The sequence below is a fragment of the Hetaerina americana genome, unplaced genomic scaffold (genome assembly GCF_022747635.1).
Source record: "Hetaerina americana unplaced genomic scaffold, ioHetAmer1.1.p SCAF_9, whole genome shotgun sequence".
NCBI lineage: Eukaryota > Metazoa > Arthropoda > Insecta > Odonata > Calopterygidae > Hetaerina > Hetaerina americana.
In genome coordinates this window covers 15469539-15497312 of record NW_027287538.1, presented here as the reverse complement: position 1 = coordinate 15497312, position 27774 = coordinate 15469539, and the positions used below count along the sequence as shown (strand labels likewise).

Genomic DNA, 27774 nt, shown 5'->3' with positions numbered 1-27774 from the left:
CATGCAATGTCTGGCATTGCAAAATAAATTATTTGAAAAAAATTAAAAACCTCAGAGAATGCCTCAAAATACGTTCGTTTCGGAAAAAAAATATTGAAAGCCAACGGCACCCGGTGTTCCCAGGCGGTCACCCATCCAAGTACTATCCGGGCCCGATGCTGCTTAACTTCGGTGATCGGACGAGAACCGGTGAATTCAGCGTGGTATGGCCGTTGGCAATTTCCACCACTCTCGAGTCAACTATTTTAGCAATATCAAGCCCGCAAACACTTGCAACGACGCGACACGACGTCTATTTTCTTGCCCACGGCTTGCATACATCGGGCCGTCCACGACCATACTATATGATGGCGGGAGACGGAGGTAATTTGCCATCTCAAAACGAACTTTGGATAAATGTGGAAGAGATACGGGTTACTACAGCACCAATGCATTGCCCCAAGAGAGCTGGTCGCATCTAGATGAAATGGAATGGTGTCAAAAGGGAACATACCAATTCAAAATCACGCATGCAATGTCTGGCATTGCAAAATAAATTATTTGAAAAAAATTAAAAACATCAGAGAATGCCTCAAAATACGTTCGTTTCGGAAAAAAAATATTGAAAGCCAACGGCACCCGGTGTTCCCAGGCGGTCACCCATCCAAGTACTATCCGGGCCCGATGCTGCTTAACTTCGGTGATCGGACGAGAACCGGTGTATTCAGCGTGGTATGGCCGATGGCAATTTCCACCACTCTCGAGTCAACTATTTTAGCAATATCAAGCCCGCAAACACTTGCAACGACGCGACACGACGTCTATTTTCTTGCCCACGGCTTGCATACATCGGGCCGTCCACGACCATACTATATGATGGCGGGAGACGGAGGTAATTTGCCATCTCAAAACGAACTTTGGATAAATGTGGAAGAGATACGGGTTACTACAGCACCAATGCATTGCCCCAAGAGAGCTGGTCGCATCTAGATGAAATGGAATGGTGTCAAAAGGGAACATACCAATTCAAAATCACGCATGCAATGTCTGGCATTGCAAAATAAATTATTTGAAAAAAATTAAAAACATCAGAGAATGCCTCAAAATACGTTCGTTTCGGAAAAAAAATATTGAAAGCCAACGGCACCCGGTGTTCCCAGGCGGTCACCCATCCAAGTACTATCCGGGCCCGATGCTGCTTAACTTCGGTGATCGGACGAGAACCGGTGTATTCAGCGTGGTATGGCCGTTGGCATTTTCCACCACTCTCGAGTCAACTATTTTAGCAATATCAAGCCCGCAAACACTTGCAACGACGCGACACGACGTCTATTTTCTTGCCCACGGCTTGCATACATCGGGCCGTCCACGACCATACTATATGATGGCGGGAGACGGAGGTAATTTGCCATCTCAAAACGAACTTTGGATAAATGTGGAAGAGATACGGGTTACTACAGCACCAATGCATTGCCCCAAGAGAGCTGGTCGCATCTAGATGAAATGGAATGGTGTCAAAAGGGAACATACCAATTCAAAATCACGCATGCAATGTCTGGCATTGCAAAATAAATTATTTGAAAAAAATTAAAAACATCAGAGAATGCCTCAAAATACGTTCGTTTCGGAAAAAAAATATTGAAAGCCAACGGCACCCGGTGTTCCCAGGCGGTCACCCATCCAAGTACTATCCGGGCCCGATGCTGCTTAACTTCGGTGATCGGACGAGAACCGGTGTATTCAGCGTGGTATGGCCGTTGGCAATTTCCACCACTCTCGAGTCAACTATTTTAGCAATATCAAGCCCGCAAACACTTGCAACGACGCGACACGACGTCTATTTTCTTGCCCACGGCTTGCATACATCGGGCCGTCCACGACCATACTATATGATGGCGGGAGACGGAGGTAATTTGCCATCTCAAAACGAACTTTGGATAAATGTGGAAGAGATACGGGTTACTACAGCACCAATGCATTGCCCCAAGAGAGCTGGTCGCATCTAGATGAAATGGAATGGTGTCAAAAGGGAACATACCAATTCAAAATCACGCATGCAATGTCTGGCATTGCAAAATAAATTATTTGAAAAAAATTTAAAACATCAGAGAATGCCTCAAAATACGTTCGTTTCGGAAAAAAAATATTGAAAGCCAACGGCACCCGGTGTTCCCAGGCGGTCACCCATCCAAGTACTATCCGGGCCCGATGCTGCTTAACTTCGGTGATCGGACGAGAACCGGTGTATTCAGCGTGGTATGGCCGTTGGCAATTTCCACCACTCTCGAGTCAACTATTTTAGCAATATCAAGCCCGCAAACACTTGCAACGACGCGACACGACGTCTATTTTCTTGCCCACGGCTTGCATACATCGGGCCGTCCACGACCATACTATATGATGGCGGGAGACGGAGGTAATTTGCCATCTCAAAACGAACTTTGGATAAATGTGGAAGAGATACGGGTTACTACAGCACCAATGCATTGCCCCAAGAGAGCTGGTCGCATCTAGATGAAATGGAATGGTGTCAAAAGGGAACATACCAATTCAAAATCACGCATGCAATGTCTGGCATTGCAAAATAAATTATTTGAAAAAAATTTAAAACATCAGAGAATGCCTCAAAATACGTTCGTTTCGGAAAAAAAATATTGAAAGCCAACGGCACCCGGTGTTCCCAGGCGGTCACCCATCCAAGTACTATCCGGGCCCGATGCTGCTTAACTTCGGTGATCGGACGAGAACCGGTGTATTCAGCGTGGTATGGCCGTTGGCATTTTCCACCACTCTCGAGTCAACTATTTTAGCAATATCAAGCCCGCAAACACTTGCAACGACGCGACACGACGTCTATTTTCTTGCCCACGGCTTGCATACATCGGGCCGTCCACGACCATACTATATGATGGCGGGAGACGGAGGTAATTTGCCATCTCAAAACGAACTTTGGATAAATGTGGAAGAGATACGGGTTACTACAGCACCAATGCATTGCCCCAAGAGAGCTGGTCGCATCTAGATGAAATGGAATGGTGTCAAAAGGGAACATACCAATTCAAAATCACGCATGCAATGTCTGGCATTGCAAAATAAATTATTTGAAAAAAATTAAAAACATCAGAGAATGCCTCAAAATACGTTCGTTTCGGAAAAAAAATATTGAAAGCCAACGGCACCCGGTGTTCCCAGGCGGTCACCCATCCAAGTACTATCCGGGCCCGATGCTGCTTAACTTCGGTGATCGGACGAGAACCGGTGTATTCAGCGTGGTATGGCCGTTGGCAATTTCCACCACTCTCGAGTCAACTATTTTAGCAATATCAAGCCCGCAAACACTTGCAACGACGCGACACGACGTCTATTTTCTTGCCCACGGCTTGCATACATCGGGCCGTCCACGACCATACTATATGATGGCGGGAGACGGAGGTAATTTGCCATCTCAAAACGAACTTTGGATAAATGTGGAAGAGATACGGGTTACTACAGCACCAATGCATTGCCCCAAGAGAGCTGGTCGCATCTAGATGAAATGGAATGGTGTCAAAAGGGAACATACCAATTCAAAATCACGCATGCAATGTCTGGCATTGCAAAATAAATTATTTGAAAAAAATTTAAAACATCAGAGAATGCCTCAAAATACGTTCTTTCGGAAAAAAAATATTGAAAGCCAACGGCACCCGGTGTTCCCAGGCGGTCACCCATCCAAGTACTATCCGGGCCCGATGCTGCTTAACTTCGGTGATCGGACGAGAACCGGTGTATTCAGCGTGGTATGGCCGTTGGCAATTTCCACCACTCTCGAGTCAACTATTTTAGCAATATCAAGCCCGCAAACACTTGCAACGACGCGACACGACGTCTATTTTCTTGCCCACGGCTTGCATACATCGGGCCGTCCACGACCATACTATATGATGGCGGGAGACGGAGGTAATTTGCCATCTCAAAACGAACTTTGGATAAATGTGGAAGAGATACGGGTTACTACAGCACCAATGCATTGCCCCAAGAGAGCTGGTCGCATCTAGATGAAATGGAATGGTGTCAAAAGGGAACATACCAATTCAAAATCACGCATGCAATGTCTGGCATTGCAAAATAAATTATTTGAAAAAAATTTAAAACATCAGAGAATGCCTCAAAATACGTTCGTTTCGGAAAAAAAATATTGAAAGCCAACGGCACCCGGTGTTCCCAGGCGGTCACCCATCCAAGTACTATCCGGGCCCGATGCTGCTTAACTTCGGTGATCGGACGAGAACCGGTGTATTCAGCGTGGTATGGCCGTTGGCATTTTCCACCACTCTCGAGTCAACTATTTTAGCAATATCAAGCCCGCAAACACTTGCAACGACGCGACACGACGTCTATTTTCTTGCCCACGGCTTGCATACATCGGGCCGTCCACGACCATACTATATGATGGCGGGAGACGGAGGTAATTTGCCATCTCAAAACGAACTTTGGATAAATGTGGAAGAGATACGGGTTACTACAGCACCAATGCATTGCCCCAAGAGAGCTGGTCGCATCTAGATGAAATGGAATGGTGTCAAAAGGGAACATACCAATTCAAAATCACGCATGCAATGTCTGGCATTGCAAAATAAATTATTTGAAAAAAATTAAAAACATCAGAGAATGCCTCAAAATACGTTCGTTTCGGAAAAAAAATATTGAAAGCCAACGGCACCCGGTGTTCCCAGGCGGTCACCCATCCAAGTACTATCCGGGCCCGATGCTGCTTAACTTCGGTGATCGGACGAGAACCGGTGTATTCAGCGTGGTATGGCCGTTGGCAATTTCCACCACTCTCGAGTCAACTATTTTAGCAATATCAAGCCCGCAAACACTTGCAACGACGCGACACGACGTCTATTTTCTTGCCCACGGCTTGCATACGTCGGGCCGTCCACGACCATACTATATGATGGCGGGAGACGGAGGTAATTTGCCATCTCAAAACGAACTTTGGATAAATGTGGAAGAGATACGGGTTACTACAGCACCAATGCATTGCCCCAAGAGAGCTGGTCGCATCTAGATGAAATGGAATGGTGTCAAAAGGGAACATACCAATTCAAAATCACGCATGCAATGTCTGGCATTGCAAAATAAATTATTTGAAAAAAATTAAAAACATCAGAGAATGCCTCAAAATACGTTCGTTTCGGAAAAAAAATATTGAAAGCCAACGGCACCCGGTGTTCCCAGGCGGTCACCCATCCAAGTACTATCCGGGCCCGATGCTGCTTAACTTCGGTGATCGGACGAGAACCGGTGAATTCAGCGTGGTATGGCCGTTGGCAATTTCCACCACTCTCGAGTCAACTATTTTAGCAATATCAAGCCCGCAAACACTTGCAACGACGCGACACGACGTCTATTTTCTTGCCCACGGCTTGCATACATCGGGCCGTCCACGACCATACTATATGATGGCGGGAGACGGAGGTAATTTGCCATCTCAAAACGAACTTTGGATAAATGTGGAAGAGATACGGGTTACTACAGCACCAATGCATTGCCCCAAGAGAGCTGGTCGCATCTAGATGAAATGGAATGGTGTCAAAAGGGAACATACCAATTCAAAATCACGCATGCAATGTCTGGCATTGCAAAATAAATTATTTGAAAAAAATTAAAAACATCAGAGAATGCCTCAAAATACGTTCGTTTCGGAAAAAAAATATTGAAAGCCAACGGCACCCGGTGTTCCCAGGCGGTCACCCATCCAAGTACTATCCGGGCCCGATGCTGCTTAACTTCGGTGATCGGACGAGAACCGGTGTATTCAGCGTGGTATGGCCGTTGGCAATTTCCACCACTCTCGAGTCAACTATTTTAGCAATATCAAGCCCGCAAACACTTGCAACGACGCGACACGACGTCTATTTTCTTGCCCACGGCTTGCATACATCGGGCCGTCCACGACCATACTATATGATGGCGGGAGACGGAGGTAATTTGCCATCTCAAAACGAACTTTGGATAAATGTGGAAGAGATACGGGTTACTACAGCACCAATGCATTGCCCCAAGAGAGCTGGTCGCATCTAGATGAAATGGAATGGTGTCAAAAGGGAACATACCAATTCAAAATCACGCATGCAATGTCTGGCATTGCAAAATAAATTATTTGAAAAAAATTTAAAACATCAGAGAATGCCTCAAAATACGTTCGTTTCGGAAAAAAAATATTGAAAGCCAACGGCACCCGGTGTTCCCAGGCGGTCACCCATCCAAGTACTATCCGGGCCCGATGCTGCTTAACTTCGGTGATCGGACGAGAACCGGTGTATTCAGCGTGGTATGGCCGTTGGCAATTTCCACCACTCTCGAGTCAACTATTTTAGCAATATCAAGCCCGCAAACACTTGCAACGACGCGACACGACGTCTATTTTCTTGCCCACGGCTTGCATACATCGGGCCGTCCACGACCATACTATATGATGGCGGGAGACGGAGGTAATTTGCCATCTCAAAACGAACTTTGGATAAATGTGGAAGAGATACGGGTTACTACAGCACCAATGCATTGCCCCAAGAGAGCTGGTCGCATCTAGATGAAATGGAATGGTGTCAAAAGGGAACATACCAATTCAAAATCACGCATGCAATGTCTGGCATTGCAAAATAAATTATTTGAAAAAAATTTAAAACATCAGAGAATGCCTCAAAATACGTTCGTTTCGGAAAAAAAATATTGAAAGCCAACGGCACCCGGTGTTCCCAGGCGGTCACCCATCCAAGTACTATCCGGGCCCGATGCTGCTTAACTTCGGTGATCGGACGAGAACCGGTGTATTCAGCGTGGTATGGCCGTTGGCATTTTCCACCACTCTCGAGTCAACTATTTTAGCAATATCAAGCCCGCAAACACTTGCAACGACGCGACACGACGTCTATTTTCTTGCCCACGGCTTGCATACATCGGGCCGTCCACGACCATACTATATGATGGCGGGAGACGGAGGTAATTTGCCATCTCAAAACGAACTTTGGATAAATGTGGAAGAGATACGGGTTACTACAGCACCAATGCATTGCCCCAAGAGAGCTGGTCGCATCTAGATGAAATGGAATGGTGTCAAAAGGGAACATACCAATTCAAAATCACGCATGCAATGTCTGGCATTGCAAAATAAATTATTTGAAAAAAATTAAAAACATCAGAGAATGCCTCAAAATACGTTCGTTTCGGAAAAAAAATATTGAAAGCCAACGGCACCCGGTGTTCCCAGGCGGTCACCCATCCAAGTACTATCCGGGCCCGATGCTGCCTAACTTCGGTGATCGGACGAGAACCGGTGTATTCAGCGTGGTATGGCCGTTGGCAATTCCCACCACTCTCGAGTCAACTATTTTAGCAATATCAAGCCCGCAAACACTTGCAACGACGCGACACGACGTCTATTTTCTTGCCCACGGCTTGCATACATCGGGCCGTCCACGACCATACTATATGATGGCGGGAGACGGAGGTAATTTGCCATCTCAAAACGAACTTTGGATAAATGTGGAAGAGATACGGGTTACTACAGCACCAATGCATTGCCCCAAGAGAGCTGGTCGCATCTAGATGAAATGGAATGGTGTCAAAAGGGAACATACCAATTCAAAATCACGCATGCAATGTCTGGCATTGCAAAATAAATTATTTGAAAAAAATTAAAAACATCAGAGAATGCCTCAAAATACGTTCGTTTCGGAAAAAAAATATTGAAAGCCAACGGCACCCGGTGTTCCCAGGCGGTCACCCATCCAAGTACTATCCGGGCCCGATGCTGCTTAACTTCGGTGATCGGACGAGAACCGGTGTATTCAGCGTGGTATGGCCGTTGGCAATTTCCACCACTCTCGAGTCAACTATTTTAGCAATATCAAGCCCGCAAACACTTGCAACGACGCGACACGACGTCTATTTTCTTGCCCACGGCTTGCATACATCGGGCCGTCCACGACCATACTATATGATGGCGGGAGACGGAGGTAATTTGCCATCTCAAAACGAACTTTGGATAAATGTGGAAGAGATACGGGTTACTACAGCACCAATGCATTGCCCCAAGAGAGCTGGTCGCATCTAGATGAAATGGAATGGTGTCAAAAGGGAACATACCAATTCAAAATCACGCATGCAATGTCTGGCATTGCAAAATAAATTATTTGAAAAAAATTTAAAACATCAGAGAATGCCTCAAAATACGTTCGTTTCGGAAAAAAAATATTGAAAGCCAACGGCACCCGGTGTTCCCAGGCGGTCACCCATCCAAGTACTATCCGGGCCCGATGCTGCTTAACTTCGGTGATCGGACGAGAACCGGTGTATTCAGCGTGGTATGGCCGTTGGCAATTTCCACCACTCTCGAGTCAACTATTTTAGCAATATCAAGCCCGCAAACACTTGCAACGACGCGACACGACGTCTATTTTCTTGCCCACGGCTTGCATACATCGGGCCGTCCACGACCATACTATATGATGGCGGGAGACGGAGGTAATTTGCCATCTCAAAACGAACTTTGGATAAATGTGGAAGAGATACGGGTTACTACAGCACCAATGCATTGCCCCAAGAGAGCTGGTCGCATCTAGATGAAATGGAATGGTGTCAAAAGGGAACATACCAATTCAAAATCACGCATGCAATGTCGGGCATTGCAAAATAAATTATTTGAAAAAAATTAAAAACATCAGAGAATGCCTCAAAATACGTTCGTTTCGGAAAAAAAATATTGAAAGCCAACGGCACCCGGTGTTCCCAGGCGGTCACCCATCCAAGTACTATCCGGGCCCGATGCTGCTTAACTTCGGTGATCGGACGAGAACCGGTGTATTCAGCGTGGTATTTTTTTTTTTTTATTGCATGTATTTCCATTCACAGACATAGTTATTTAACACCATGTGCACCATCTTAAGCGTGCATAAGACCACAGATTGAACATTTTCACAATTGAACAATTCTAAACAAAGGATGATATAAGTATGAACCACTTATGAACTATAAGCATTCGGAAAGTGTTCACCGTCACATAACTTAGGGAACATTTTCCTTACTTGAATTAACAATACAAGATCCTTTATAGGGAACAAAATGATTACAATGAAATCAAGCCAATTATAAATAGTCAAATTTTTTTTAAACATCCCCTTTGCGTCTTTTTTTCACAGTTAAACATTAATGATACATTGTTTACATTATTATCTGCTCTTATTTATTGAACGTATTCCCTTTATTCACATACTTGTTATCGGTAATATATTTCCTTGCATACATGACAGTTTACATTGAGTCCAAGACCAATTTTCTTTAAACTTGTTATTCTTTCATGACTTCTTTTTTTACCATTTGTTCTACTTTCTTCCAATATGGCTGTAATCGGCCCGGTAGGTTTTTGCTCTCTTTTTTCACTTGTTCCCACCAACTTTCTATATCTATTTTAACCCACTTGTGTACCGTAAGAAGGTGCTGTCCAATCAGCCAGCACATTGTTTCCATTTTCACGCGGGGAAAGATGTTGAAATCCAGAATCATCATATTCCTATTTCCTATCTCCTTTTCTCCAAAGGTGTTTAATTCTCTAAATGTTCTTTTTATTAGGCACCACCTCCTCCTTGAGATGGTGCATTCGAACACCCTGTGGTCTTGTGTGTCGGCTTTGTCACAGTATTCGCATTCGTTCCTGCTTGTTAGATACATGTTTTGTTTCACTTGCTGGGTGGTCACTATATAGTTTGCGAATAGGAATAGGACGCTCTTTGTCCTTAGGGTCATGGCTATTTCGTTGATGTTCTTCCACACTCTCTTCCAATTTACCGATAGGATGTGCTTTTCGATGTTGATTCGGTGGTTGTCGTCGCTTCTGAGTTGTCGGTAAAGGCACTTGGTGGTGGCTGTCACTCCTCTCGGCATCTTTTCTACTAAGTCCTTAACTTTCCTGATAGTTTTCATCAGCAGTCTATCCTGCCCTGGTGCACCCCATGCCGCCTTTAGCAGATCTTTTGAATGTTGACAGTCGTCGGATAGGATGTTTATTACTGTCTTTGCATAGAGTGCCAGGGCTTTGTCCCGCACGTCGATCAGCCCTAGGCCCCCCTTCCCCTTGGGTAGACAGGCCTGGCTCTTTGCTACTCTTAGCAAATGCCCTCCCCAAAGGTATTGCGTTGCTATTTTCGTCAATAGAGCCCCATGTTTTTCTGGCAACGGGAAAATCAGTGCGGCGTACCATGCCTTGGATAATAACAATGCGTTTATCGCAAGGACTTTCTGATGTATGTTTAGGTCCCTGTCTCTCAATTGCGCTAATGTTCCTTTTATCATTCTCGTTGCCTTTTCCCATACTGCGTTTGTCGTCTCCGTGGAAGTCCTACTCCATGGAATGCCCAGAATGTCCATCGAGGTCACCTCTTTCCATTCACTGGTCGCGGTGAAGTCGGCGTCTTTTATTGTCAAGGCCTTTGTCTTTTCCATGTTTACTTTTTGCCCGCTTTCCTCCTCATATTCCTTTAATGATTTCCCTATTACATGAATTTCCGCTTGATCTTGGGCGAAGATCGTTACGTCGTCCGCATAAGCCACCGCGGACACTTTTCCGTTCCCCGCCGGGATTCCTTTAATGTTTCTGCGAAGACTATGTAGCAGGGGCTCCAGTGATATAGAGAACAGAAGCATCGAAAGCGGACAGCCTTGTCTGATTGATCTTCTCACGGGGAACGACTTTGTTTCGGCCCCCGCGCTCAATTTTACTTTCGACGTGATGTTGTTCGTGAACATTTTTATTGTATTCAAAAACTTTTCGGGGAATCCCATCCTCTTTAATGTGTTCAATACGTGGTTTATGTTCACCCTGTCGAAAGCCTTCTCAATATCTACCGCTACCAGTTTAAGGCCCGCGCCCTGCCTGCTCTCGTGGCTCGCGATTGCGTCTCTGATCGTTGTCAGCGCCGTTACAATGTTCCTCCCCTTTCCTACTATGTGTTGGTCTGGCCCGATTATCTTTTCCACGGCTTCGTTGAGTCTGGTTTTAACGATTTTAGCTACTACCTTGTAATCGGCGTTGAGGAGGGTGATGGGTCTGTAGTCATTTAGGCTCCTTGGCTCTTTTCTTTTCGGCACTAGGACAATTTTCCCCTCTCTTTGGGTCGTGGTGAGGGTGCCATTTTGGAGGATGTTCTCTATCGCTGGAATGATTAAATCCTTCAGCTCTTCCCAGAATTCTACGTAGAATTCAAAAGGGATACCGTCGGTACCCGGGGACCTCCCCTTGGGGAGCCATCTCATAGCATCCTCGCACTCCTCCCTTGTGATTCTTTCCGCCATCCTCTCTGCCACCTCCACTGGCAGTTGGGGGAGTGGCGTGAGATTTTCTGTCTCTTCCTTGAGTGATGTGTCCTCCCCAGAAAGGAGAGTCTCAAAATGGTGGCATACATGCTCTATGATTTCTCTCTCTTCTTTTAACCTCGTTCCGTTCTCGTTCAAAATGCCGTTTTTGAGTAAGTTGTTGGCGCAATCCTTTAACCTCCTCCCCAGATAATACACCGAGGCATGTTCTTCTGGCAAACATATTTTGCTTCTGTGCCATGTTGATATTTTCGCCCTTTCCTCTTCCATTCCGAAGATTTTCCTTTTTAGTTCTTTTATCTCCCCCCAGTTGCTCCGTTCCCTTTCTCTCGTCTTTAGGCTCTCCTCGAGCGCTTCTCTGTAAAAAGCCATGGTTTCCCTGATTTCTTCGGCTCTCTCCCTGTGCAGTTGTGCGAAAAGGTTTCTTATTTTTACTTTGGAGTTTTCCCACCTTTCGCTTGGATCCAATCCTCTCCAGCTTTCCTCCCATCGCTGGATGTTTTCTTTCAGTATGGCTCTGGTGTCTTTCTCATATAGCAGCTCGACGTTCATCCTCCACTCCTTTTTCCTTGGCTGATGCCTCGTCCTGCTTTGGGATCCATCGACCGATATAATAACTGCGCAGTGGTCGGAGCATGCCACTGGAAGAACCGCATAGGAGGATATGGCCGTTGGCAATTTCCACCACTCTCGAGTCAACTATTTTAGCAATATCAAGCCCGCAAACACTTGCAACGACGCGACACGACGTCTATTTTCTTGCCCACGGCTTGCATACATCGGGCCGTCCACGACCATACTATATGATGGCGGGAGACGGAGGTAATTTGCCATCTCAAAACGAACTTTGGATAAATGTGGAAGAGATACGGGTTACTACAGCACCAATGCATTGCCCCAAGAGAGCTGGTCGCATCTAGATGAAATGGAATGGTGTCAAAAGGGAACATACCAATTCAAAATCACGCATGCAATGTCTGGCATTGCAAAATAAATTATTTGAAAAAAATTTAAAACATCAGAGAATGCCTCAAAATACGTTCGTTTCGGAAAAAAAATATTGAAAGCCAACGGCACCCGGTGTTCCCAGGCGGTCACCCATCCAAGTACTATCCGGGCCCGATGCTGCTTAACTTCGGTGATCGGACGAGAACCGGTGTATTCAGCGTGGTATGGCCGTTGGCAATTTCCACCACTCTCGAGTCAACTATTTTAGCAATATCAAGCCCGCAAACACTTGCAACGACGCGACACGACGTCTATTTTCTTGCCCACGGCTTGCATACATCGGGCCGTCCACGACCATACTATATGATGGCGGGAGACGGAGGTAATTTGCCATCTCAAAACGAACTTTGGATAAATGTGGAAGAGATACGGGTTACTACAGCACCAATGCATTGCCCCAAGAGAGCTGGTCGCATCTAGATGAAATGGAATGGTGTCAAAAGGGAACATACCAATTCAAAATCACGCATGCAATGTCTGGCATTGCAAAATAAATTATTTGAAAAAAATTAAAAACATCAGAGAATGCCTCAAAATACGTTCGTTTCGGAAAAAAAATATTGAAAGCCAACGGCACCCGGTGTTCCCAGGCGGTCACCCATCCAAGTACTATCCGGGCCCGATGCTGCTTAACTTCGGTGATCGGACGAGAACCGGTGTATTCAGCGTGGTATGGCCGTTGGCATTTTCCACCACTCTCGAGTCAACTATTTTAGCAATATCAAGCCCGCAAACACTTGCAACGACGCGACACGACGTCTATTTTCTTGCCCACGGCTTGCATACATCGGGCCGTCCACGACCATACTATATGATGGCGGGAGACGGAGGTAATTTGCCATCTCAAAACGAACTTTGGATAAATGTGGAAGAGATACGGGTTACTACAGCACCAATGCATTGCCCCAAGAGAGCTGGTCGCATCTAGATGAAATGGAATGGTGTCAAAAGGGAACATACCAATTCAAAATCACGCATGCAATGTCTGGCATTGCAAAATAAATTATTTGAAAAAAATTAAAAACATCAGAGAATGCCTCAAAATACGTTCGTTTCGGAAAAAAAATATTGAAAGCCAACGGCACCCGGTGTTCCCAGGCGGTCACCCATCCAAGTACTATCCGGGCCCGATGCTGCTTAACTTCGGTGATCGGACGAGAACCGGTGTATTCAGCGTGGTATGGCCGTTGGCAATTTCCACCACTCTCGAGTCAACTATTTTAGCAATATCAAGCCCGCAAACACTTGTAACGACGCCTATTTTCTTGCCCACGGCTTGCATATAGTACATCGGGCCGTCCACGACCATATGATGGCGGGAGACGGAGGTAATTTGCCATCTTAAAACGAACTTTGGATAAATGTGGAAGATTACGATACTACAGCACCAATACATTGCCCCAAGAGAGCTGGTCGCATCTAGATGAAATGGAATGGTGTCAAAAGGGAACATACCAATTCAAAATCACGCATGCAATGTCTGGCATTGCAAAATAAATTATTTGAAAAAAATTAAAAACATCAGAGAATGCCTCAAAATACGTTCGTTTCGGAAAAAAAATATTGAAAGCCAACGGCACCCGGTGTTCCCAGGCGGTCACCCATCCAAGTACTATCCGGGCCCGATGCTGCTTAACTTCGGTGATCGGACGAGAACCGGTGTATTCAGCGTGGTATTTTTTTTTTTTTTTTTTTATATTGCATGTATTTCCATTCACAGACATAGTTATTTAACACCATGTGCACCATCTTAAGCGTGCATAAGACCACAGATTGAACATTTTCACAATTGAACAATTCTAAACAAAGGATGATATAAGTATGAACCACTTATGAACTATAAGCATTCGGAAAGTGTTCACCGTCACATAACTTAGGGAACATTTTCCTTACTTGAATTAACAATACAAGATCCTTTATAGGGAACAAAATGATTACAATGAAATCAAGCCAATTATAAATAGTCAAATTTTTTTTTTAAACATCCCCTTTGCGTCTTTTTTTCACAGTTAAACATTAATGATACATTGTTTACATTATTATCTGCTCTTATTTATTGAACGTATTCCCTTTATTCACATACTTGTTATCGGTAATATATTTCCTTGCATACATGACAGTTTACATTGAGTCCAAGACCAATTTTCTTTAAACTTGTTATTCTTTCATGACTTCTTTTTTTACCATTTGTTCTACTTTCTTCCAATATGGCTGTAATCGGCCCGGTAGGTTTTTGCTCTCTTTTTTCACTTGTTCCCACCAACTTTCTATATCTATTTTAACCCACTTGTGTACCGTAAGAAGGTGCTGTCCAATCAGCCAGCACATTGTTTCCATTTTCACGCGGGGAAAGATGTTGAAATCCAGAATCATCATATTCCTATTTCCTATCTCCTTTTCTCCAAAGGTGTTTAATTCTCTAAATGTTCTTTTTATTAGGCACCACCTCCTCCTTGAGATGGTGCATTCGAACACCCTGTGGTCTTGTGTGTCGGCTTTGTCACAGTATTCGCATTCGTTCCTGCTTGTTAGATACATGTTTTGTTTCACTTGCTGGGTGGTCACTATATAGTTTGCGAATAGGAATAGGACGCTCTTTGTCCTTAGGGTCATGGCTATTTCGTTGATGTTCTTCCACACTCTCTTCCAATTTACCGATAGGATGTGCTTTTCGATGTTGATTCGGTGGTTGTCGTCGCTTCTGAGTTGTCGGTAAAGGCACTTGGTGGTGGCTGTCACTCCTCTCGGCATCTTTTCTACTAAGTCCTTAACTTTCCTGATAGTTTTCATCAGCAGTCTATCCTGCCCTGGTGCACCCCATGCCGCCTTTAGCAGATCTTTTGAATGTTGACAGTCGTCGGATAGGATGTTTATTACTGTCTTTGGTATGGCCGTTGGCAATTTCCACCACTCTCGAGTCAACTATTTTAGCAATATCAAGCCCGCAAACACTTGCAACGACGCGACACGACGTCTATTTTCTTGCCCACGGCTTGCATACATCGGGCCGTCCACGACCATACTATATGATGGCGGGAGACGGAGGTAATTTGCCATCTCAAAACGAACTTTGGATAAATGTGGAAGAGATACGGGTTACTACAGCACCAATGCATTGCCCCAAGAGAGCTGGTCGCATCTAGATGAAATGGAATGGTGTCAAAAGGGAACATACCAATTCAAAATCACGCATGCAATGTCTGGCATTGCAAAATAAATTATTTGAAAAAAATTAAAAACATCAGAGAATGCCTCAAAATACGTTCGTTTCGGAAAAAAAATATTGAAAGCCAACGGCACCCGGTGTTCCCAGGCGGTCACCCATCCAAGTACTATCCGGGCCCGATGCTGCTTAACTTCGGTGATCGGACGAGAACCGGTGTATTCAGCGTGGTATGGCCGTTGGCAATTTCCACCACTCTCGAGTCAACTATTTTAGCAATATCAAGCCCGCAAACACTTGCAACGACGCGACACGACGTCTATTTTCTTGCCCACGGCTTGCATACATCGGGCCGTCCACGACCATACTATATGATGGCGGGAGACGGAGGTAATTTGCCATCTCAAAACGAACTTTGGATAAATGTGGAAGAGATACGGGTTACTACAGCACCAATGCATTGCCCCAAGAGAGCTGGTCGCATCTAGATGAAATGGAATGGTGTCAAAAGGGAACATACCAATTCAAAATCACGCATGCAATGTCTGGCATTGCAAAATAAATTATTTGAAAAAAATTTAAAACATCAGAGAATGCCTCAAAATACGTTCGTTTCGGAAAAAAAATATTGAAAGCCAACGGCACCCGGTGTTCCCAGGCGGTCACCCATCCAAGTACTATCCGGGCCCGATGCTGCTTAACTTCGGTGATCGGACGAGAACCGGTGTATTCAGCGTGGTATGGCCGTTGGCAATTTCCACCACTCTCGAGTCAACTATTTTAGCAATATCAAGCCCGCAAACACTTGCAACGACGCGACACGACGTCTATTTTCTTGCCCACGGCTTGCATACATCGGGCCGTCCACGACCATACTATATGATGGCGGGAGACGGAGGTAATTTGCCATCTCAAAACGAACTTTGGATAAATGTGGAAGAGATACGGGTTACTACAGCACCAATGCATTGCCCCAAGAGAGCTGGTCGCATCTAGATGAAATGGAATGGTGTCAAAAGGGAACATACCAATTCAAAATCACGCATGCAATGTCTGGCATTGCAAAATAAATTATTTGAAAAAAATTAAAAACATCAGAGAATGCCTCAAAATACGTTCGTTTCGGAAAAAAAATATTGAAAGCCAACGGCACCCGGTGTTCCCAGGCGGTCACCCATCCAAGTACTATCCGGGCCCGATGCTGCTTAACTTCGGTGATCGGACGAGAACCGGTGTATTCAGCGTGGTATGGCCGTTGGCATTTTCCACCACTCTCGAGTCAACTATTTTAGCAATATCAAGCCCGCAAACACTTGCAACGACGCGACACGACGTCTATTTTCTTGCCCACGGCTTGCATACATCGGGCCGTCCACGACCATACTATATGATGGCGGGAGACGGAGGTAATTTGCCATCTCAAAACGAACTTTGGATAAATGTGGAAGAGATACGGGTTACTACAGCACCAATGCATTGCCCCAAGAGAGCTGGTCGCATCTAGATGAAATGGAATGGTGTCAAAAGGGAACATACCAATTCAAAATCACGCATGCAATGTCTGGCATTGCAAAATAAATTATTTGAAAAAAATTAAAAACATCAGAGAATGCCTCAAAATACGTTCGTTTCGGAAAAAAAATATTGAAAGCCAACGGCACCCGGTGTTCCCAGGCGGTCACCCATCCAAGTACTATCCGGGCCCGATGCTGCTTAACTTCGGTGATCGGACGAGAACCGGTGTATTCAGCGTGGTATGGCCGTTGGCAATTTCCACCACTCTCGAGTCAACTATTTTAGCAATATCAAGCCCGCAAACACTTGTAACGACGCCTATTTTCTTGCCCACGGCTTGCATATAGTACATCGGGCCGTCCACGACCATATGATGGCGGGAGACGGAGGTAATTTGCCATCTTAAAACGAACTTTGGATAAATGTGGAAGATTACGATACTACAGCACCAATACATTGCCCCAAGAGAGCTGGTCGCATCTAGATGAAATGGAATGGTGTCAAAAGGGAACATACCAATTCAAAATCACGCATGCAATGTCTGGCATTGCAAAATAAATTATTTGAAAAAAATTAAAAACATCAGAGAATGCCTCAAAATACGTTCGTTTCGGAAAAAAAATATTGAAAGCCAACGGCACCCGGTGTTCCCAGGCGGTCACCCATCCAAGTACTATCCGGGCCCGATGCTGCTTAACTTCGGTGATCGGACGAGAACCGGTGTATTCAGCGTGGTATGGCCGTTGGCAATTTCCACCACTCTCGAGTCAACTATTTTAGCAATATCAAGCCCGCAAACACTTGCAACGACGCGACACGACGTCTATTTTCTTGCCCACGGCTTGCATACATCGGGCCGTCCACGACCATACTATATGATGGCGGGAGACGGAGGTAATTTGCCATCTCAAAACGAACTTTGGATAAATGTGGAAGAGATACGGGTTACTACAGCACCAATGCATTGCCCCAAGAGAGCTGGTCGCATCTAGATGAAATGGAATGGTGTCAAAAGGGAACATACCAATTCAAAATCACGCATGCAATGTCTGGCATTGCAAAATAAATTATTTGAAAAAAATTAAAAACCTCAGAGAATGCCTCAAAATACGTTCGTTTCGGAAAAAAAATATTGAAAGCCAACGGCACCCGGTGTTCCCAGGCGGTCACCCATCCAAGTACTATCCGGGCCCGATGCTGCTTAACTTCGGTGATCGGACGAGAACCGGTGAATTCAGCGTGGTATGGCCGTTGGCAATTTCCACCACTCTCGAGTCAACTATTTTAGCAATATCAAGCCCGCAAACACTTGCAACGACGCGACACGACGTCTATTTTCTTGCCCACGGCTTGCATACATCGGGCCGTCCACGACCATACTATATGATGGCGGGAGACGGAGGTAATTTGCCATCTCAAAACGAACTTTGGATAAATGTGGAAGAGATACGGGTTACTACAGCACCAATGCATTGCCCCAAGAGAGCTGGTCGCATCTAGATGAAATGGAATGGTGTCAAAAGGGAACATACCAATTCAAAATCACGCATGCAATGTCTGGCATTGCAAAATAAATTATTTGAAAAAAATTAAAAACATCAGAGAATGCCTCAAAATACGTTCGTTTCGGAAAAAAAATATTGAAAGCCAACGGCACCCGGTGTTCCCAGGCGGTCACCCATCCAAGTACTATCCGGGCCCGATGCTGCTTAACTTCGGTGATCGGACGAGAACCGGTGTATTCAGCGTGGTATGGCCGATGGCAATTTCCACCACTCTCGAGTCAACTATTTTAGCAATATCAAGCCCGCAAACACTTGCAACGACGCGACACGACGTCTATTTTCTTGCCCACGGCTTGCATACATCGGGCCGTCCACGACCATACTATATGATGGCGGGAGACGGAGGTAATTTGCCATCTCAAAACGAACTTTGGATAAATGTGGAAGAGATACGGGTTACTACAGCACCAATGCATTGCCCCAAGAGAGCTGGTCGCATCTAGATGAAATGGAATGGTGTCAAAAGGGAACATACCAATTCAAAATCACGCATGCAATGTCTGGCATTGCAAAATAAATTATTTGAAAAAAATTAAAAACATCAGAGAATGCCTCAAAATACGTTCGTTTCGGAAAAAAAATATTGAAAGCCAACGGCACCCGGTGTTCCCAGGCGGTCACCCATCCAAGTACTATCCGGGCCCGATGCTGCTTAACTTCGGTGATCGGACGAGAACCGGTGTATTCAGCGTGGTATGGCCGTTGGCATTTTCCACCACTCTCGAGTCAACTATTTTAGCAATATCAAGCCCGCAAACACTTGCAACGACGCGACACGACGTCTATTTTCTTGCCCACGGCTTGCATACATCGGGCCGTCCACGACCATACTATATGATGGCGGGAGACGGAGGTAATTTGCCATCTCAAAACGAACTTTGGATAAATGTGGAAGAGATACGGGTTACTACAGCACCAATGCATTGCCCCAAGAGAGCTGGTCGCATCTAGATGAAATGGAATGGTGTCAAAAGGGAACATACCAATTCAAAATCACGCATGCAATGTCTGGCATTGCAAAATAAATTATTTGAAAAAAATTAAAAACATCAGAGAATGCCTCAAAATACGTTCGTTTCGGAAAAAAAATATTGAAAGCCAACGGCACCCGGTGTTCCCAGGCGGTCACCCATCCAAGTACTATCCGGGCCCGATGCTGCTTAACTTCGGTGATCGGACGAGAACCGGTGTATTCAGCGTGGTATGGCCGTTGGCAATTTCCACCACTCTCGAGTCAACTATTTTAGCAATATCAAGCCCGCAAACACTTGTAACGACGCCTATTTTCTTGCCCACGGCTTGCATATAGTACATCGGGCCGTCCACGACCATATGATGGCGGGAGACGGAGGTAATTTGCCATCTTAAAACGAACTTTGGATAAATGTGGAAGATTACGATACTACAGCACCAATACATTGCCCCAAGAGAGCTGGTCGCATCTAGATGAAATGGAATGGTGTCAAAAGGGAACATACCAATTCAAAATCACGCATGCAATGTCTGGCATTGCAAAATAAATTATTTGAAAAAAATTAAAAACATCAGAGAATGCCTCAAAATACGTTCGTTTCGGAAAAAAAATATTGAAAGCCAACGGCACCCGGTGTTCCCAGGCGGTCACCCATCCAAGTACTATCCGGGCCCGATGCTGCTTAACTTCGGTGATCGGACGAGAACCGGTGTATTCAGCGTGGTATGGCCGTTGGCAATTTCCACCACTCTCGAGTCAACTATTTTAGCAATATCAAGCCCGCAAACACTTGCAACGACGCGACACGACGTCTATTTTCTTGCCCACGGCTTGCATACATCGGGCCGTCCACGACCATACTATATGATGGCGGGAGACGGAGGTAATTTGCCATCTCAAAACGAACTTTGGATAAATGTGGAAGAGATACGGGTTACTACAGCACCAATGCATTGCCCCAAGAGAGCTGGTCGCATCTAGATGAAATGGAATGGTGTCAAAAGGGAACATACCAATTCAAAATCACGCATGCAATGTCTGGCATTGCAAAATAAATTATTTGAAAAAAATTAAAAACCTCAGAGAATGCCTCAAAATACGTTCGTTTCGGAAAAAAAATATTGAAAGCCAACGGCACCCGGTGTTCCCAGGCGGTCACCCATCCAAGTACTATCCGGGCCCGATGCTGCTTAACTTCGGTGATCGGACGAGAACCGGTGAATTCAGCGTGGTATGGCCGTTGGCAATTTCCACCACTCTCGAGTCAACTATTTTAGCAATATCAAGCCCGCAAACACTTGCAACGACGCGACACGACGTCTATTTTCTTGCCCACGGCTTGCATACATCGGGCCGTCCACGACCATACTATATGATGGCGGGAGACGGAGGTAATTTGCCATCTCAAAACGAACTTTGGATAAATGTGGAAGAGATACGGGTTACTACAGCACCAATGCATTGCCCCAAGAGAGCTGGTCGCATCTAGATGAAATGGAATGGTGTCAAAAGGGAACATACCAATTCAAAATCACGCATGCAATGTCTGGCATTGCAAAATAAATTATTTGAAAAAAATTAAAAACATCAGAGAATGCCTCAAAATACGTTCGTTTCGGAAAAAAAATATTGAAAGCCAACGGCACCCGGTGTTCCCAGGCGGTCACCCATCCAAGTACTATCCGGGCCCGATGCTGCTTAACTTCGGTGATCGGACGAGAACCGGTGTATTCAGCGTGGTATGGCCGATGGCAATTTCCACCACTCTCGAGTCAACTATTTTAGCAATATCAAGCCCGCAAACACTTGCAACGACGCGACACGACGTCTATTTTCTTGCCCACGGCTTGCATACATCGGGCCGTCCACGACCATACTATATGATGGCGGGAGACGGAGGTAATTTGCCATCTCAAAACGAACTTTGGATAAATGTGGAAGAGATACGGGTTACTACAGCACCAATGCATTGCCCCAAGAGAGCTGGTCGCATCTAGATGAAATGGAATGGTGTCAAAAGGGAACATACCAATTCAAAATCACGCATGCAATGTCTGGCATTGCAAAATAAATTATTTGAAAAAAATTAAAAACATCAGAGAATGCCTCAAAATACGTTCGTTTCGGAAAAAAAATATTGAAAGCCAACGGCACCCGGTGTTCCCAGGCGGTCACCCATCCAAGTACTATCCGGGCCCGATGCTGCTTAACTTCGGTGATCGGACGAGAACCGGTGTATTCAGCGTGGTATGGCCGTTGGCATTTTCCACCACTCTCGAGTCAACTATTTTAGCAATATCAAGCCCGCAAACACTTGCAACGACGCGACACGACGTCTATTTTCTTGCCCACGGCTTGCATACATCGGGCCGTCCACGACCATACTATATGATGGCGGGAGACGGAGGTAATTTGCCATCTCAAAACGAACTTTGGATAAATGTGGAAGAGATACGGGTTACTACAGCACCAATGCATTGCCCCAAGAGAGCTGGTCGCATCTAGATGAAATGGAATGGTGTCAAAAGGGAACATACCAATTCAAAATCACGCATGCAATGTCTGGCATTGCAAAATAAATTATTTGAAAAAAATTAAAAACATCAGAGAATGCCTCAAAATACGTTCGTTTCGGAAAAAAAATATTGAAAGCCAACGGCACCCGGTGTTCCCAGGCGGTCACCCATCCAAGTACTATCCGGGCCCGATGCTGCTTAACTTCGGTGATCGGACGAGAACCGGTGTATTCAGCGTGGTATGGCCGTTGGCAATTTCCACCACTCTCGAGTCAACTATTTTAGCAATATCAAGCCCGCAAACACTTGCAACGACGCGACACGACGTCTATTTTCTTGCCCACGGCTTGCATACATCGGGCCGTCCACGACCATACTATATGATGGCGGGAGACGGAGGTAATTTGCCATCTCAAAACGAACTTTGGATAAATGTGGAAGAGATACGGGTTACTACAGCACCAATGCATTGCCCCAAGAGAGCTGGTCGCATCTAGATGAAATGGAATGGTGTCAAAAGGGAACATACCAATTCAAAATCACGCATGCAATGTCTGGCATTGCAAAATAAATTATTTGAAAAAAATTTAAAACATCAGAGAATGCCTCAAAATACGTTCGTTTCGGAAAAAAAATATTGAAAGCCAACGGCACCCGGTGTTCCCAGGCGGTCACCCATCCAAGTACTATCCGGGCCCGATGCTGCTTAACTTCGGTGATCGGACGAGAACCGGTGTATTCAGCGTGGTATGGCCGTTGGCAATTTCCACCACTCTCGAGTCAACTATTTTAGCAATATCAAGCCCGCAAACACTTGCAACGACGCGACACGACGTCTATTTTCTTGCCCACGGCTTGCATACATCGGGCCGTCCACGACCATACTATATGATGGCGGGAGACGGAGGTAATTTGCCATCTCAAAACGAACTTTGGATAAATGTGGAAGAGATACGGGTTACTACAGCACCAATGCATTGCCCCAAGAGAGCTGGTCGCATCTAGATGAAATGGAATGGTGTCAAAAGGGAACATACCAATTCAAAATCACGCATGCAATGTCTGGCATTGCAAAATAAATTATTTGAAAAAAATTTAAAACATCAGAGAATGCCTCAAAATACGTTCGTTTCGGAAAAAAAATATTGAAAGCCAACGGCACCCGGTGTTCCCAGGCGGTCACCCATCCAAGTACTATCCGGGCCCGATGCTGCTTAACTTCGGTGATCGGACGAGAACCGGTGTATTCAGCGTGGTATGGCCGTTGGCATTTTCCACCACTCTCGAGTCAACTATTTTAGCAATATCAAGCCCGCAAACACTTGCAACGACGCGACACGACGTCTATTTTCTTGCCCACGGCTTGCATACATCGGGCCGTCCACGACCATACTATATGATGGCGGGAGACGGAGGTAATTTGCCATCTCAAAACGAACTTTGGATAAATGTGGAAGAGATACGGGTTACTACAGCACCAATGCATTGCCCCAAGAGAGCTGGTCGCATCTAGATGAAATGGAATGGTGTCAAAAGGGAACATACCAATTCAAAATCACGCATGCAATGTCTGGCATTGCAAAATAAATTATTTGAAAAAAATTAAAAACATCAGAGAATGCCTCAAAATACGTTCGTTTCGGAAAAAAAATATTGAAAGCCAACGGCACCCGGTGTTCCCAGGCGGTCACCCATCCAAGTACTATCCGGGCCCGATGCTGCTTAACTTCGGTGATCGGACGAGAACCGGTGTATTCAGCGTGGTATGGCCGTTGGCAATTTCCACCACTCTCGAGTCAACTATTTTAGCAATATCAAGCCCGCAAACACTTGCAACGACGCGACACGACGTCTATTTTCTTGCCCACGGCTTGCATACGTCGGGCCGTCCACGACCATACTATATGACGGCGGGAGACGGAGGTAATTTGCCATCTCAAAACGAACTTTGGATAAATGTGGAAGAGATACGGGTTACTACAGCACCAATGCATTGCCCCAAGAGAGCTGGTCGCATCTAGATGAAATGGAATGGTGTCAAAAGGGAACATACCAATTCAAAATCACGCATGCAATGTCTGGCATTGCAAAATAAATTATTTGAAAAAAATTAAAAACATCAGAGAATGCCTCAAAATACGTTCGTTTCGGAAAAAAAATATTGAAAGCCAACGGCACCCGGTGTTCCCAGGCGGTCACCCATCCAAGTACTATCCGGGCCCGATGCTGCTTAACTTCGGTGATCGGACGAGAACCGGTGAATTCAGCGTGGTATGGCCGTTGGCAATTTCCACCACTCTCGAGTCAACTATTTTAGCAATATCAAGCCCGCAAACACTTGCAACGACGCGACACGACGTCTATTTTCTTGCCCACGGCTTGCATACATCGGGCCGTCCACGACCATACTATATGATGGCGGGAGACGGAGGTAATTTGCCATCTCCAAACGAACTTTGGATAAATGTGGAAGAGATACGGGTTACTACAGCACCAATGCATTGCCCCAAGAGAGCTGGTCGCATCTAGATGAAATGGAATGGTGTCAAAAGGGAACATACCAATTCAAAATCACGCATGCAATGTCTGGCATTGCAAAATAAATTATTTGAAAAAAATTAAAAACATCAGAGAATGCCTCAAAATACGTTCGTTTCGGAAAAAAAATATTGAAAGCCAACGGCACCCGGTGTTCCCAGGCGGTCACCCATCCAAGTACTATCCGGGCCCGATGCTGCTTAACTTCGGTGATCGGACGAGAACCGGTGTATTCAGCGTGGTATGGCCGTTGGCAATTTCCACCACTCTCGAGTCAACTATTTTAGCAATATCAAGCCCGCAAACACTTGCAACGACGCGACACGACGTCTATTTTCTTGCCCACGGCTTGCATACATCGGGCCGTCCACGACCATACTATATGATGGCGGGAGACGGAGGTAATTTGCCATCTCAAAACGAACTTTGGATAAATGTGGAAGAGATACGGGTTACTACAGCACCAATGCATTGCCCCAAGAGAGCTGGTCGCATCTAGATGAAATGGAATGGTGTCAAAAGGGAACATACCAATTCAAAATCACGCATGCAATGTCTGGCATTGCAAAATAAATTATTTGAAAAAAATTTAAAACATCAGAGAATGCCTCAAAATACGTTCGTTTCGGAAAAAAAATATTGAAAGCCAACGGCACCCGGTGTTCCCAGGCGGTCACCCATCCAAGTACTATCCGGGCCCGATGCTGCTTAACTTCGGTGATCGGACGAGAACCGGTGTATTCAGCGTGGTATGGCCGTTGGCAATTTCCACCACTCTCGAGTCAACTATTTTAGCAATATCAAGCCCGCAAACACTTGCAACGACGCGACACGACGTCTATTTTCTTGCCCACGGCTTGCATACATCGGGCCGTCCACGACCATACTATATGATGGCGGGAGACGGAGGTAATTTGCCATCTCAAAACGAACTTTGGATAAATGTGGAAGAGATACGGGTTACTACAGCACCAATGCATTGCCCCAAGAGAGCTGGTCGCATCTAGATGAAATGGAATGGTGTCAAAAGGGAACATACCAATTCAAAATCACGCATGCAATGTCTGGCATTGCAAAATAAATTATTTGAAAAAAATTAAAAACATCAGAGAATGCCTCAAAATACGTTCGTTTCGGAAAAAAAATATTGAAAGCCAACGGCACCCGGTGTTCCCAGGCGGTCACCCATCCAAGTACTATCCGGGCCCGATGCTGCTTAACTTCGGTGATCGGACGAGAACCGGTGTATTCAGCGTGGTATGGCCGTTGGCATTTTCCACCACTCTCGAGTCAACTATTTTAGCAATATCAAGCCCGCAAACACTTGCAACGACGCGACACGACGTCTATTTTCTTGCCCACGGCTTGCATACATCGGGCCGTCCACGACCATACTATATGATGGCGGGAGACGGAGGTAATTTGCCATCTCAAAACGAACTTTGGATAAATGTGGAAGAGATACGGGTTACTACAGCACCAATGCATTGCCCCAAGAGAGCTGGTCGCATCTAGATGAAATGGAATGGTGTCAAAAGGGAACATACCAATTCAAAATCACGCATGCAATGTCTGGCATTGCAAAATAAATTATTTGAAAAAAATTAAAAACATCAGAGAATGCCTCAAAATACGTTCGTTTCGGAAAAAAAATATTGAAAGCCAACGGCACCCGGTGTTCCCAGGCGGTCACCCATCCAAGTACTATCCGGGCCCGATGCTGCTTAACTTCGGTGATCGGACGAGAACCGGTGTATTCAGCGTGGTATGGCCGTTGGCAATTTCCACCACTCTCGAGTCAACTATTTTAGCAATATCAAGCCCGCAAACACTTGTAACGACGCCTATTTTCTTGCCCACGGCTTGCATATAGTACATCGGGCCGTCCACGACCATATGATGGCGGGAGACGGAGGTAATTTGCCATCTTAAAACGAACTTTGGATAAATGTGGAAGATTACGATACTACAGCACCAATACATTGCCCCAAGAGAGCTGGTCGCATCTAGATGAAATGGAATGGTGTCAAAAGGGAACATACCAATTCAAAATCACGCATGCAATGTCTGGCATTGCAAAATAAATTATTTGAAAAAAATTAAAAACATCAGAGAATGCCTCAAAATACGTTCGTTTCGGAAAAAAAATATTGAAAGCCAACGGCACCCGGTGTTCCCAGGCGGTCACCCATCCAAGTACTATCCGGGCCCGATGCTGCTTAACTTCGGTGATCGGACGAGAACCGGTGTATTCAGCGTGGTATGGCCGTTGGCAATTTCCACCACTCTCGAGTCAACTATTTTAGCAATATCAAGCCCGCAAACACTTGCAACGACGCGACACGACGTCTATTTTCTTGCCCACGGCTTGCATACATCGGGCCGTCCACGACCATACTATATGATGGCGGGAGACGGAGGTAATTTGCCATCTCAAAACGAACTTTGGATAAATGTGGAAGAGATACGGGTTACTACAGCACCAATGCATTGCCCCAAGAGAGCTGGTCGCATCTAGATGAAATGGAATGGTGTCAAAAGGGAACATACCAATTCAAAATCACGCATGCAATGTCTGGCATTGCAAAATAAATTATTTGAAAAAAATTAAAAACCTCAGAGAATGCCTCAAAATACGTTCGTTTCGGAAAAAAAATATTGAAAGCCAACGGCACCCGGTGTTCCCAGGCGGTCACCCATCCAAGTACTATCCGGGCCCGATGCTGCTTAACTTCGGTGATCGGACGAGAACCGGTGAATTCAGCGTGGTATGGCCGTTGGCAATTTCCACCACTCTCGAGTCAACTATTTTAGCAATATCAAGCCCGCAAACACTTGCAACGACGCGACACGACGTCTATTTTCTTGCCCACGGCTTGCATACATCGGGCCGTCCACGACCATACTATATGATGGCGGGAGACGGAGGTAATTTGCCATCTCAAAACGAACTTTGGATAAATGTGGAAGAGATACGGGTTACTACAGCACCAATGCATTGCCCCAAGAGAGCTGGTCGCATCTAGATGAAATGGAATGGTGTCAAAAGGGAACATACCAATTCAAAATCACGCATGCAATGTCTGGCATTGCAAAATAAATTATTTGAAAAAAATTAAAAACATCAGAGAATGCCTCAAAATACGTTCGTTTCGGAAAAAA

At 45.4% G+C, this 27774-nt stretch overlaps 44 non-coding genes and 2 pseudogenes across 44 annotated transcripts; all 46 read right to left on the bottom strand.

The window, feature by feature from the left end:
- Positions 1-98: 98 nt before the first annotated feature.
- LOC139699625 (5S ribosomal RNA) lies at positions 99-217 on the bottom strand. The gene has a single exon (XR_011703496.1). It is a non-coding gene; the product is annotated as a 5S ribosomal RNA (ribosomal RNA).
- A 389-nt stretch (positions 218-606) lies between these two features.
- Positions 607-725, bottom strand: LOC139699692 (5S ribosomal RNA). Its single transcript, XR_011703559.1, has one exon. It is a non-coding gene; the product is annotated as a 5S ribosomal RNA (ribosomal RNA).
- A 389-nt stretch (positions 726-1114) lies between these two features.
- On the bottom strand, positions 1115-1233 carry LOC139699470 (5S ribosomal RNA). Its single transcript, XR_011703349.1, has one exon. It is a non-coding gene; the product is annotated as a 5S ribosomal RNA (ribosomal RNA).
- A 389-nt stretch (positions 1234-1622) lies between these two features.
- LOC139699468 (5S ribosomal RNA) lies at positions 1623-1741 on the bottom strand. The gene has a single exon (XR_011703348.1). It is a non-coding gene; the product is annotated as a 5S ribosomal RNA (ribosomal RNA).
- A 389-nt stretch (positions 1742-2130) lies between these two features.
- Positions 2131-2249, bottom strand: LOC139699467 (5S ribosomal RNA). Its single transcript, XR_011703347.1, has one exon. It is a non-coding gene; the product is annotated as a 5S ribosomal RNA (ribosomal RNA).
- A 389-nt stretch (positions 2250-2638) lies between these two features.
- Positions 2639-2757, bottom strand: LOC139699466 (5S ribosomal RNA). The gene has a single exon (XR_011703346.1). It is a non-coding gene; the product is annotated as a 5S ribosomal RNA (ribosomal RNA).
- A 389-nt stretch (positions 2758-3146) lies between these two features.
- On the bottom strand, positions 3147-3265 carry LOC139699465 (5S ribosomal RNA). Its single transcript, XR_011703345.1, has one exon. It is a non-coding gene; the product is annotated as a 5S ribosomal RNA (ribosomal RNA).
- Positions 3266-3653: 388 nt separating this feature from the next.
- Positions 3654-3772, bottom strand: LOC139699464 (5S ribosomal RNA). Its single transcript, XR_011703344.1, has one exon. It is a non-coding gene; the product is annotated as a 5S ribosomal RNA (ribosomal RNA).
- Positions 3773-4161: 389 nt separating this feature from the next.
- Positions 4162-4280, bottom strand: LOC139699462 (5S ribosomal RNA). The gene has a single exon (XR_011703343.1). It is a non-coding gene; the product is annotated as a 5S ribosomal RNA (ribosomal RNA).
- Positions 4281-4669: 389 nt separating this feature from the next.
- Positions 4670-4788, bottom strand: LOC139699460 (5S ribosomal RNA). The gene has a single exon (XR_011703341.1). It is a non-coding gene; the product is annotated as a 5S ribosomal RNA (ribosomal RNA).
- Positions 4789-5177: 389 nt separating this feature from the next.
- Positions 5178-5296, bottom strand: LOC139699624 (5S ribosomal RNA). The gene has a single exon (XR_011703495.1). It is a non-coding gene; the product is annotated as a 5S ribosomal RNA (ribosomal RNA).
- A 389-nt stretch (positions 5297-5685) lies between these two features.
- Positions 5686-5804, bottom strand: LOC139699459 (5S ribosomal RNA). Its single transcript, XR_011703340.1, has one exon. It is a non-coding gene; the product is annotated as a 5S ribosomal RNA (ribosomal RNA).
- A 389-nt stretch (positions 5805-6193) lies between these two features.
- LOC139699458 (5S ribosomal RNA) lies at positions 6194-6312 on the bottom strand. Its single transcript, XR_011703339.1, has one exon. It is a non-coding gene; the product is annotated as a 5S ribosomal RNA (ribosomal RNA).
- Positions 6313-6701: 389 nt separating this feature from the next.
- On the bottom strand, positions 6702-6820 carry LOC139699457 (5S ribosomal RNA). The gene has a single exon (XR_011703338.1). It is a non-coding gene; the product is annotated as a 5S ribosomal RNA (ribosomal RNA).
- Positions 6821-7209: 389 nt separating this feature from the next.
- Positions 7210-7328, bottom strand: LOC139699127 (5S ribosomal RNA). Its single transcript, XR_011703053.1, has one exon. It is a non-coding gene; the product is annotated as a 5S ribosomal RNA (ribosomal RNA).
- A 389-nt stretch (positions 7329-7717) lies between these two features.
- On the bottom strand, positions 7718-7836 carry LOC139699456 (5S ribosomal RNA). The gene has a single exon (XR_011703337.1). It is a non-coding gene; the product is annotated as a 5S ribosomal RNA (ribosomal RNA).
- A 389-nt stretch (positions 7837-8225) lies between these two features.
- On the bottom strand, positions 8226-8344 carry LOC139699455 (5S ribosomal RNA). The gene has a single exon (XR_011703336.1). It is a non-coding gene; the product is annotated as a 5S ribosomal RNA (ribosomal RNA).
- A 399-nt stretch (positions 8345-8743) lies between these two features.
- LOC139699183 (5S ribosomal RNA) lies at positions 8744-8842 on the bottom strand (annotated as a pseudogene).
- A 3557-nt stretch (positions 8843-12399) lies between these two features.
- On the bottom strand, positions 12400-12518 carry LOC139699454 (5S ribosomal RNA). Its single transcript, XR_011703335.1, has one exon. It is a non-coding gene; the product is annotated as a 5S ribosomal RNA (ribosomal RNA).
- Positions 12519-12907: 389 nt separating this feature from the next.
- On the bottom strand, positions 12908-13026 carry LOC139699453 (5S ribosomal RNA). Its single transcript, XR_011703334.1, has one exon. It is a non-coding gene; the product is annotated as a 5S ribosomal RNA (ribosomal RNA).
- Positions 13027-13415: 389 nt separating this feature from the next.
- On the bottom strand, positions 13416-13534 carry LOC139699452 (5S ribosomal RNA). Its single transcript, XR_011703333.1, has one exon. It is a non-coding gene; the product is annotated as a 5S ribosomal RNA (ribosomal RNA).
- A 386-nt stretch (positions 13535-13920) lies between these two features.
- LOC139699182 (5S ribosomal RNA) lies at positions 13921-14019 on the bottom strand (annotated as a pseudogene).
- Positions 14020-15630: 1611 nt separating this feature from the next.
- LOC139699451 (5S ribosomal RNA) lies at positions 15631-15749 on the bottom strand. Its single transcript, XR_011703332.1, has one exon. It is a non-coding gene; the product is annotated as a 5S ribosomal RNA (ribosomal RNA).
- A 389-nt stretch (positions 15750-16138) lies between these two features.
- On the bottom strand, positions 16139-16257 carry LOC139699449 (5S ribosomal RNA). Its single transcript, XR_011703330.1, has one exon. It is a non-coding gene; the product is annotated as a 5S ribosomal RNA (ribosomal RNA).
- Positions 16258-16646: 389 nt separating this feature from the next.
- Positions 16647-16765, bottom strand: LOC139699448 (5S ribosomal RNA). Its single transcript, XR_011703329.1, has one exon. It is a non-coding gene; the product is annotated as a 5S ribosomal RNA (ribosomal RNA).
- A 389-nt stretch (positions 16766-17154) lies between these two features.
- On the bottom strand, positions 17155-17273 carry LOC139699446 (5S ribosomal RNA). The gene has a single exon (XR_011703328.1). It is a non-coding gene; the product is annotated as a 5S ribosomal RNA (ribosomal RNA).
- A 376-nt stretch (positions 17274-17649) lies between these two features.
- Positions 17650-17768, bottom strand: LOC139699445 (5S ribosomal RNA). Its single transcript, XR_011703327.1, has one exon. It is a non-coding gene; the product is annotated as a 5S ribosomal RNA (ribosomal RNA).
- Positions 17769-18157: 389 nt separating this feature from the next.
- LOC139699622 (5S ribosomal RNA) lies at positions 18158-18276 on the bottom strand. Its single transcript, XR_011703494.1, has one exon. It is a non-coding gene; the product is annotated as a 5S ribosomal RNA (ribosomal RNA).
- A 389-nt stretch (positions 18277-18665) lies between these two features.
- LOC139699691 (5S ribosomal RNA) lies at positions 18666-18784 on the bottom strand. The gene has a single exon (XR_011703558.1). It is a non-coding gene; the product is annotated as a 5S ribosomal RNA (ribosomal RNA).
- Positions 18785-19173: 389 nt separating this feature from the next.
- Positions 19174-19292, bottom strand: LOC139699444 (5S ribosomal RNA). The gene has a single exon (XR_011703326.1). It is a non-coding gene; the product is annotated as a 5S ribosomal RNA (ribosomal RNA).
- A 389-nt stretch (positions 19293-19681) lies between these two features.
- LOC139699443 (5S ribosomal RNA) lies at positions 19682-19800 on the bottom strand. The gene has a single exon (XR_011703325.1). It is a non-coding gene; the product is annotated as a 5S ribosomal RNA (ribosomal RNA).
- Positions 19801-20176: 376 nt separating this feature from the next.
- Positions 20177-20295, bottom strand: LOC139699442 (5S ribosomal RNA). The gene has a single exon (XR_011703324.1). It is a non-coding gene; the product is annotated as a 5S ribosomal RNA (ribosomal RNA).
- A 389-nt stretch (positions 20296-20684) lies between these two features.
- LOC139699621 (5S ribosomal RNA) lies at positions 20685-20803 on the bottom strand. Its single transcript, XR_011703493.1, has one exon. It is a non-coding gene; the product is annotated as a 5S ribosomal RNA (ribosomal RNA).
- Positions 20804-21192: 389 nt separating this feature from the next.
- LOC139699690 (5S ribosomal RNA) lies at positions 21193-21311 on the bottom strand. Its single transcript, XR_011703557.1, has one exon. It is a non-coding gene; the product is annotated as a 5S ribosomal RNA (ribosomal RNA).
- A 389-nt stretch (positions 21312-21700) lies between these two features.
- LOC139699441 (5S ribosomal RNA) lies at positions 21701-21819 on the bottom strand. The gene has a single exon (XR_011703323.1). It is a non-coding gene; the product is annotated as a 5S ribosomal RNA (ribosomal RNA).
- A 389-nt stretch (positions 21820-22208) lies between these two features.
- LOC139699440 (5S ribosomal RNA) lies at positions 22209-22327 on the bottom strand. Its single transcript, XR_011703322.1, has one exon. It is a non-coding gene; the product is annotated as a 5S ribosomal RNA (ribosomal RNA).
- Positions 22328-22716: 389 nt separating this feature from the next.
- LOC139699439 (5S ribosomal RNA) lies at positions 22717-22835 on the bottom strand. The gene has a single exon (XR_011703321.1). It is a non-coding gene; the product is annotated as a 5S ribosomal RNA (ribosomal RNA).
- A 389-nt stretch (positions 22836-23224) lies between these two features.
- Positions 23225-23343, bottom strand: LOC139699437 (5S ribosomal RNA). The gene has a single exon (XR_011703319.1). It is a non-coding gene; the product is annotated as a 5S ribosomal RNA (ribosomal RNA).
- Positions 23344-23732: 389 nt separating this feature from the next.
- On the bottom strand, positions 23733-23851 carry LOC139699436 (5S ribosomal RNA). Its single transcript, XR_011703318.1, has one exon. It is a non-coding gene; the product is annotated as a 5S ribosomal RNA (ribosomal RNA).
- A 389-nt stretch (positions 23852-24240) lies between these two features.
- LOC139699620 (5S ribosomal RNA) lies at positions 24241-24359 on the bottom strand. Its single transcript, XR_011703492.1, has one exon. It is a non-coding gene; the product is annotated as a 5S ribosomal RNA (ribosomal RNA).
- A 389-nt stretch (positions 24360-24748) lies between these two features.
- On the bottom strand, positions 24749-24867 carry LOC139699435 (5S ribosomal RNA). The gene has a single exon (XR_011703317.1). It is a non-coding gene; the product is annotated as a 5S ribosomal RNA (ribosomal RNA).
- Positions 24868-25256: 389 nt separating this feature from the next.
- Positions 25257-25375, bottom strand: LOC139699434 (5S ribosomal RNA). The gene has a single exon (XR_011703316.1). It is a non-coding gene; the product is annotated as a 5S ribosomal RNA (ribosomal RNA).
- A 389-nt stretch (positions 25376-25764) lies between these two features.
- On the bottom strand, positions 25765-25883 carry LOC139699433 (5S ribosomal RNA). Its single transcript, XR_011703315.1, has one exon. It is a non-coding gene; the product is annotated as a 5S ribosomal RNA (ribosomal RNA).
- Positions 25884-26272: 389 nt separating this feature from the next.
- Positions 26273-26391, bottom strand: LOC139699432 (5S ribosomal RNA). The gene has a single exon (XR_011703314.1). It is a non-coding gene; the product is annotated as a 5S ribosomal RNA (ribosomal RNA).
- A 376-nt stretch (positions 26392-26767) lies between these two features.
- LOC139699430 (5S ribosomal RNA) lies at positions 26768-26886 on the bottom strand. Its single transcript, XR_011703313.1, has one exon. It is a non-coding gene; the product is annotated as a 5S ribosomal RNA (ribosomal RNA).
- A 389-nt stretch (positions 26887-27275) lies between these two features.
- Positions 27276-27394, bottom strand: LOC139699619 (5S ribosomal RNA). The gene has a single exon (XR_011703491.1). It is a non-coding gene; the product is annotated as a 5S ribosomal RNA (ribosomal RNA).
- Positions 27395-27774: the final 380 nt, after the last annotated feature.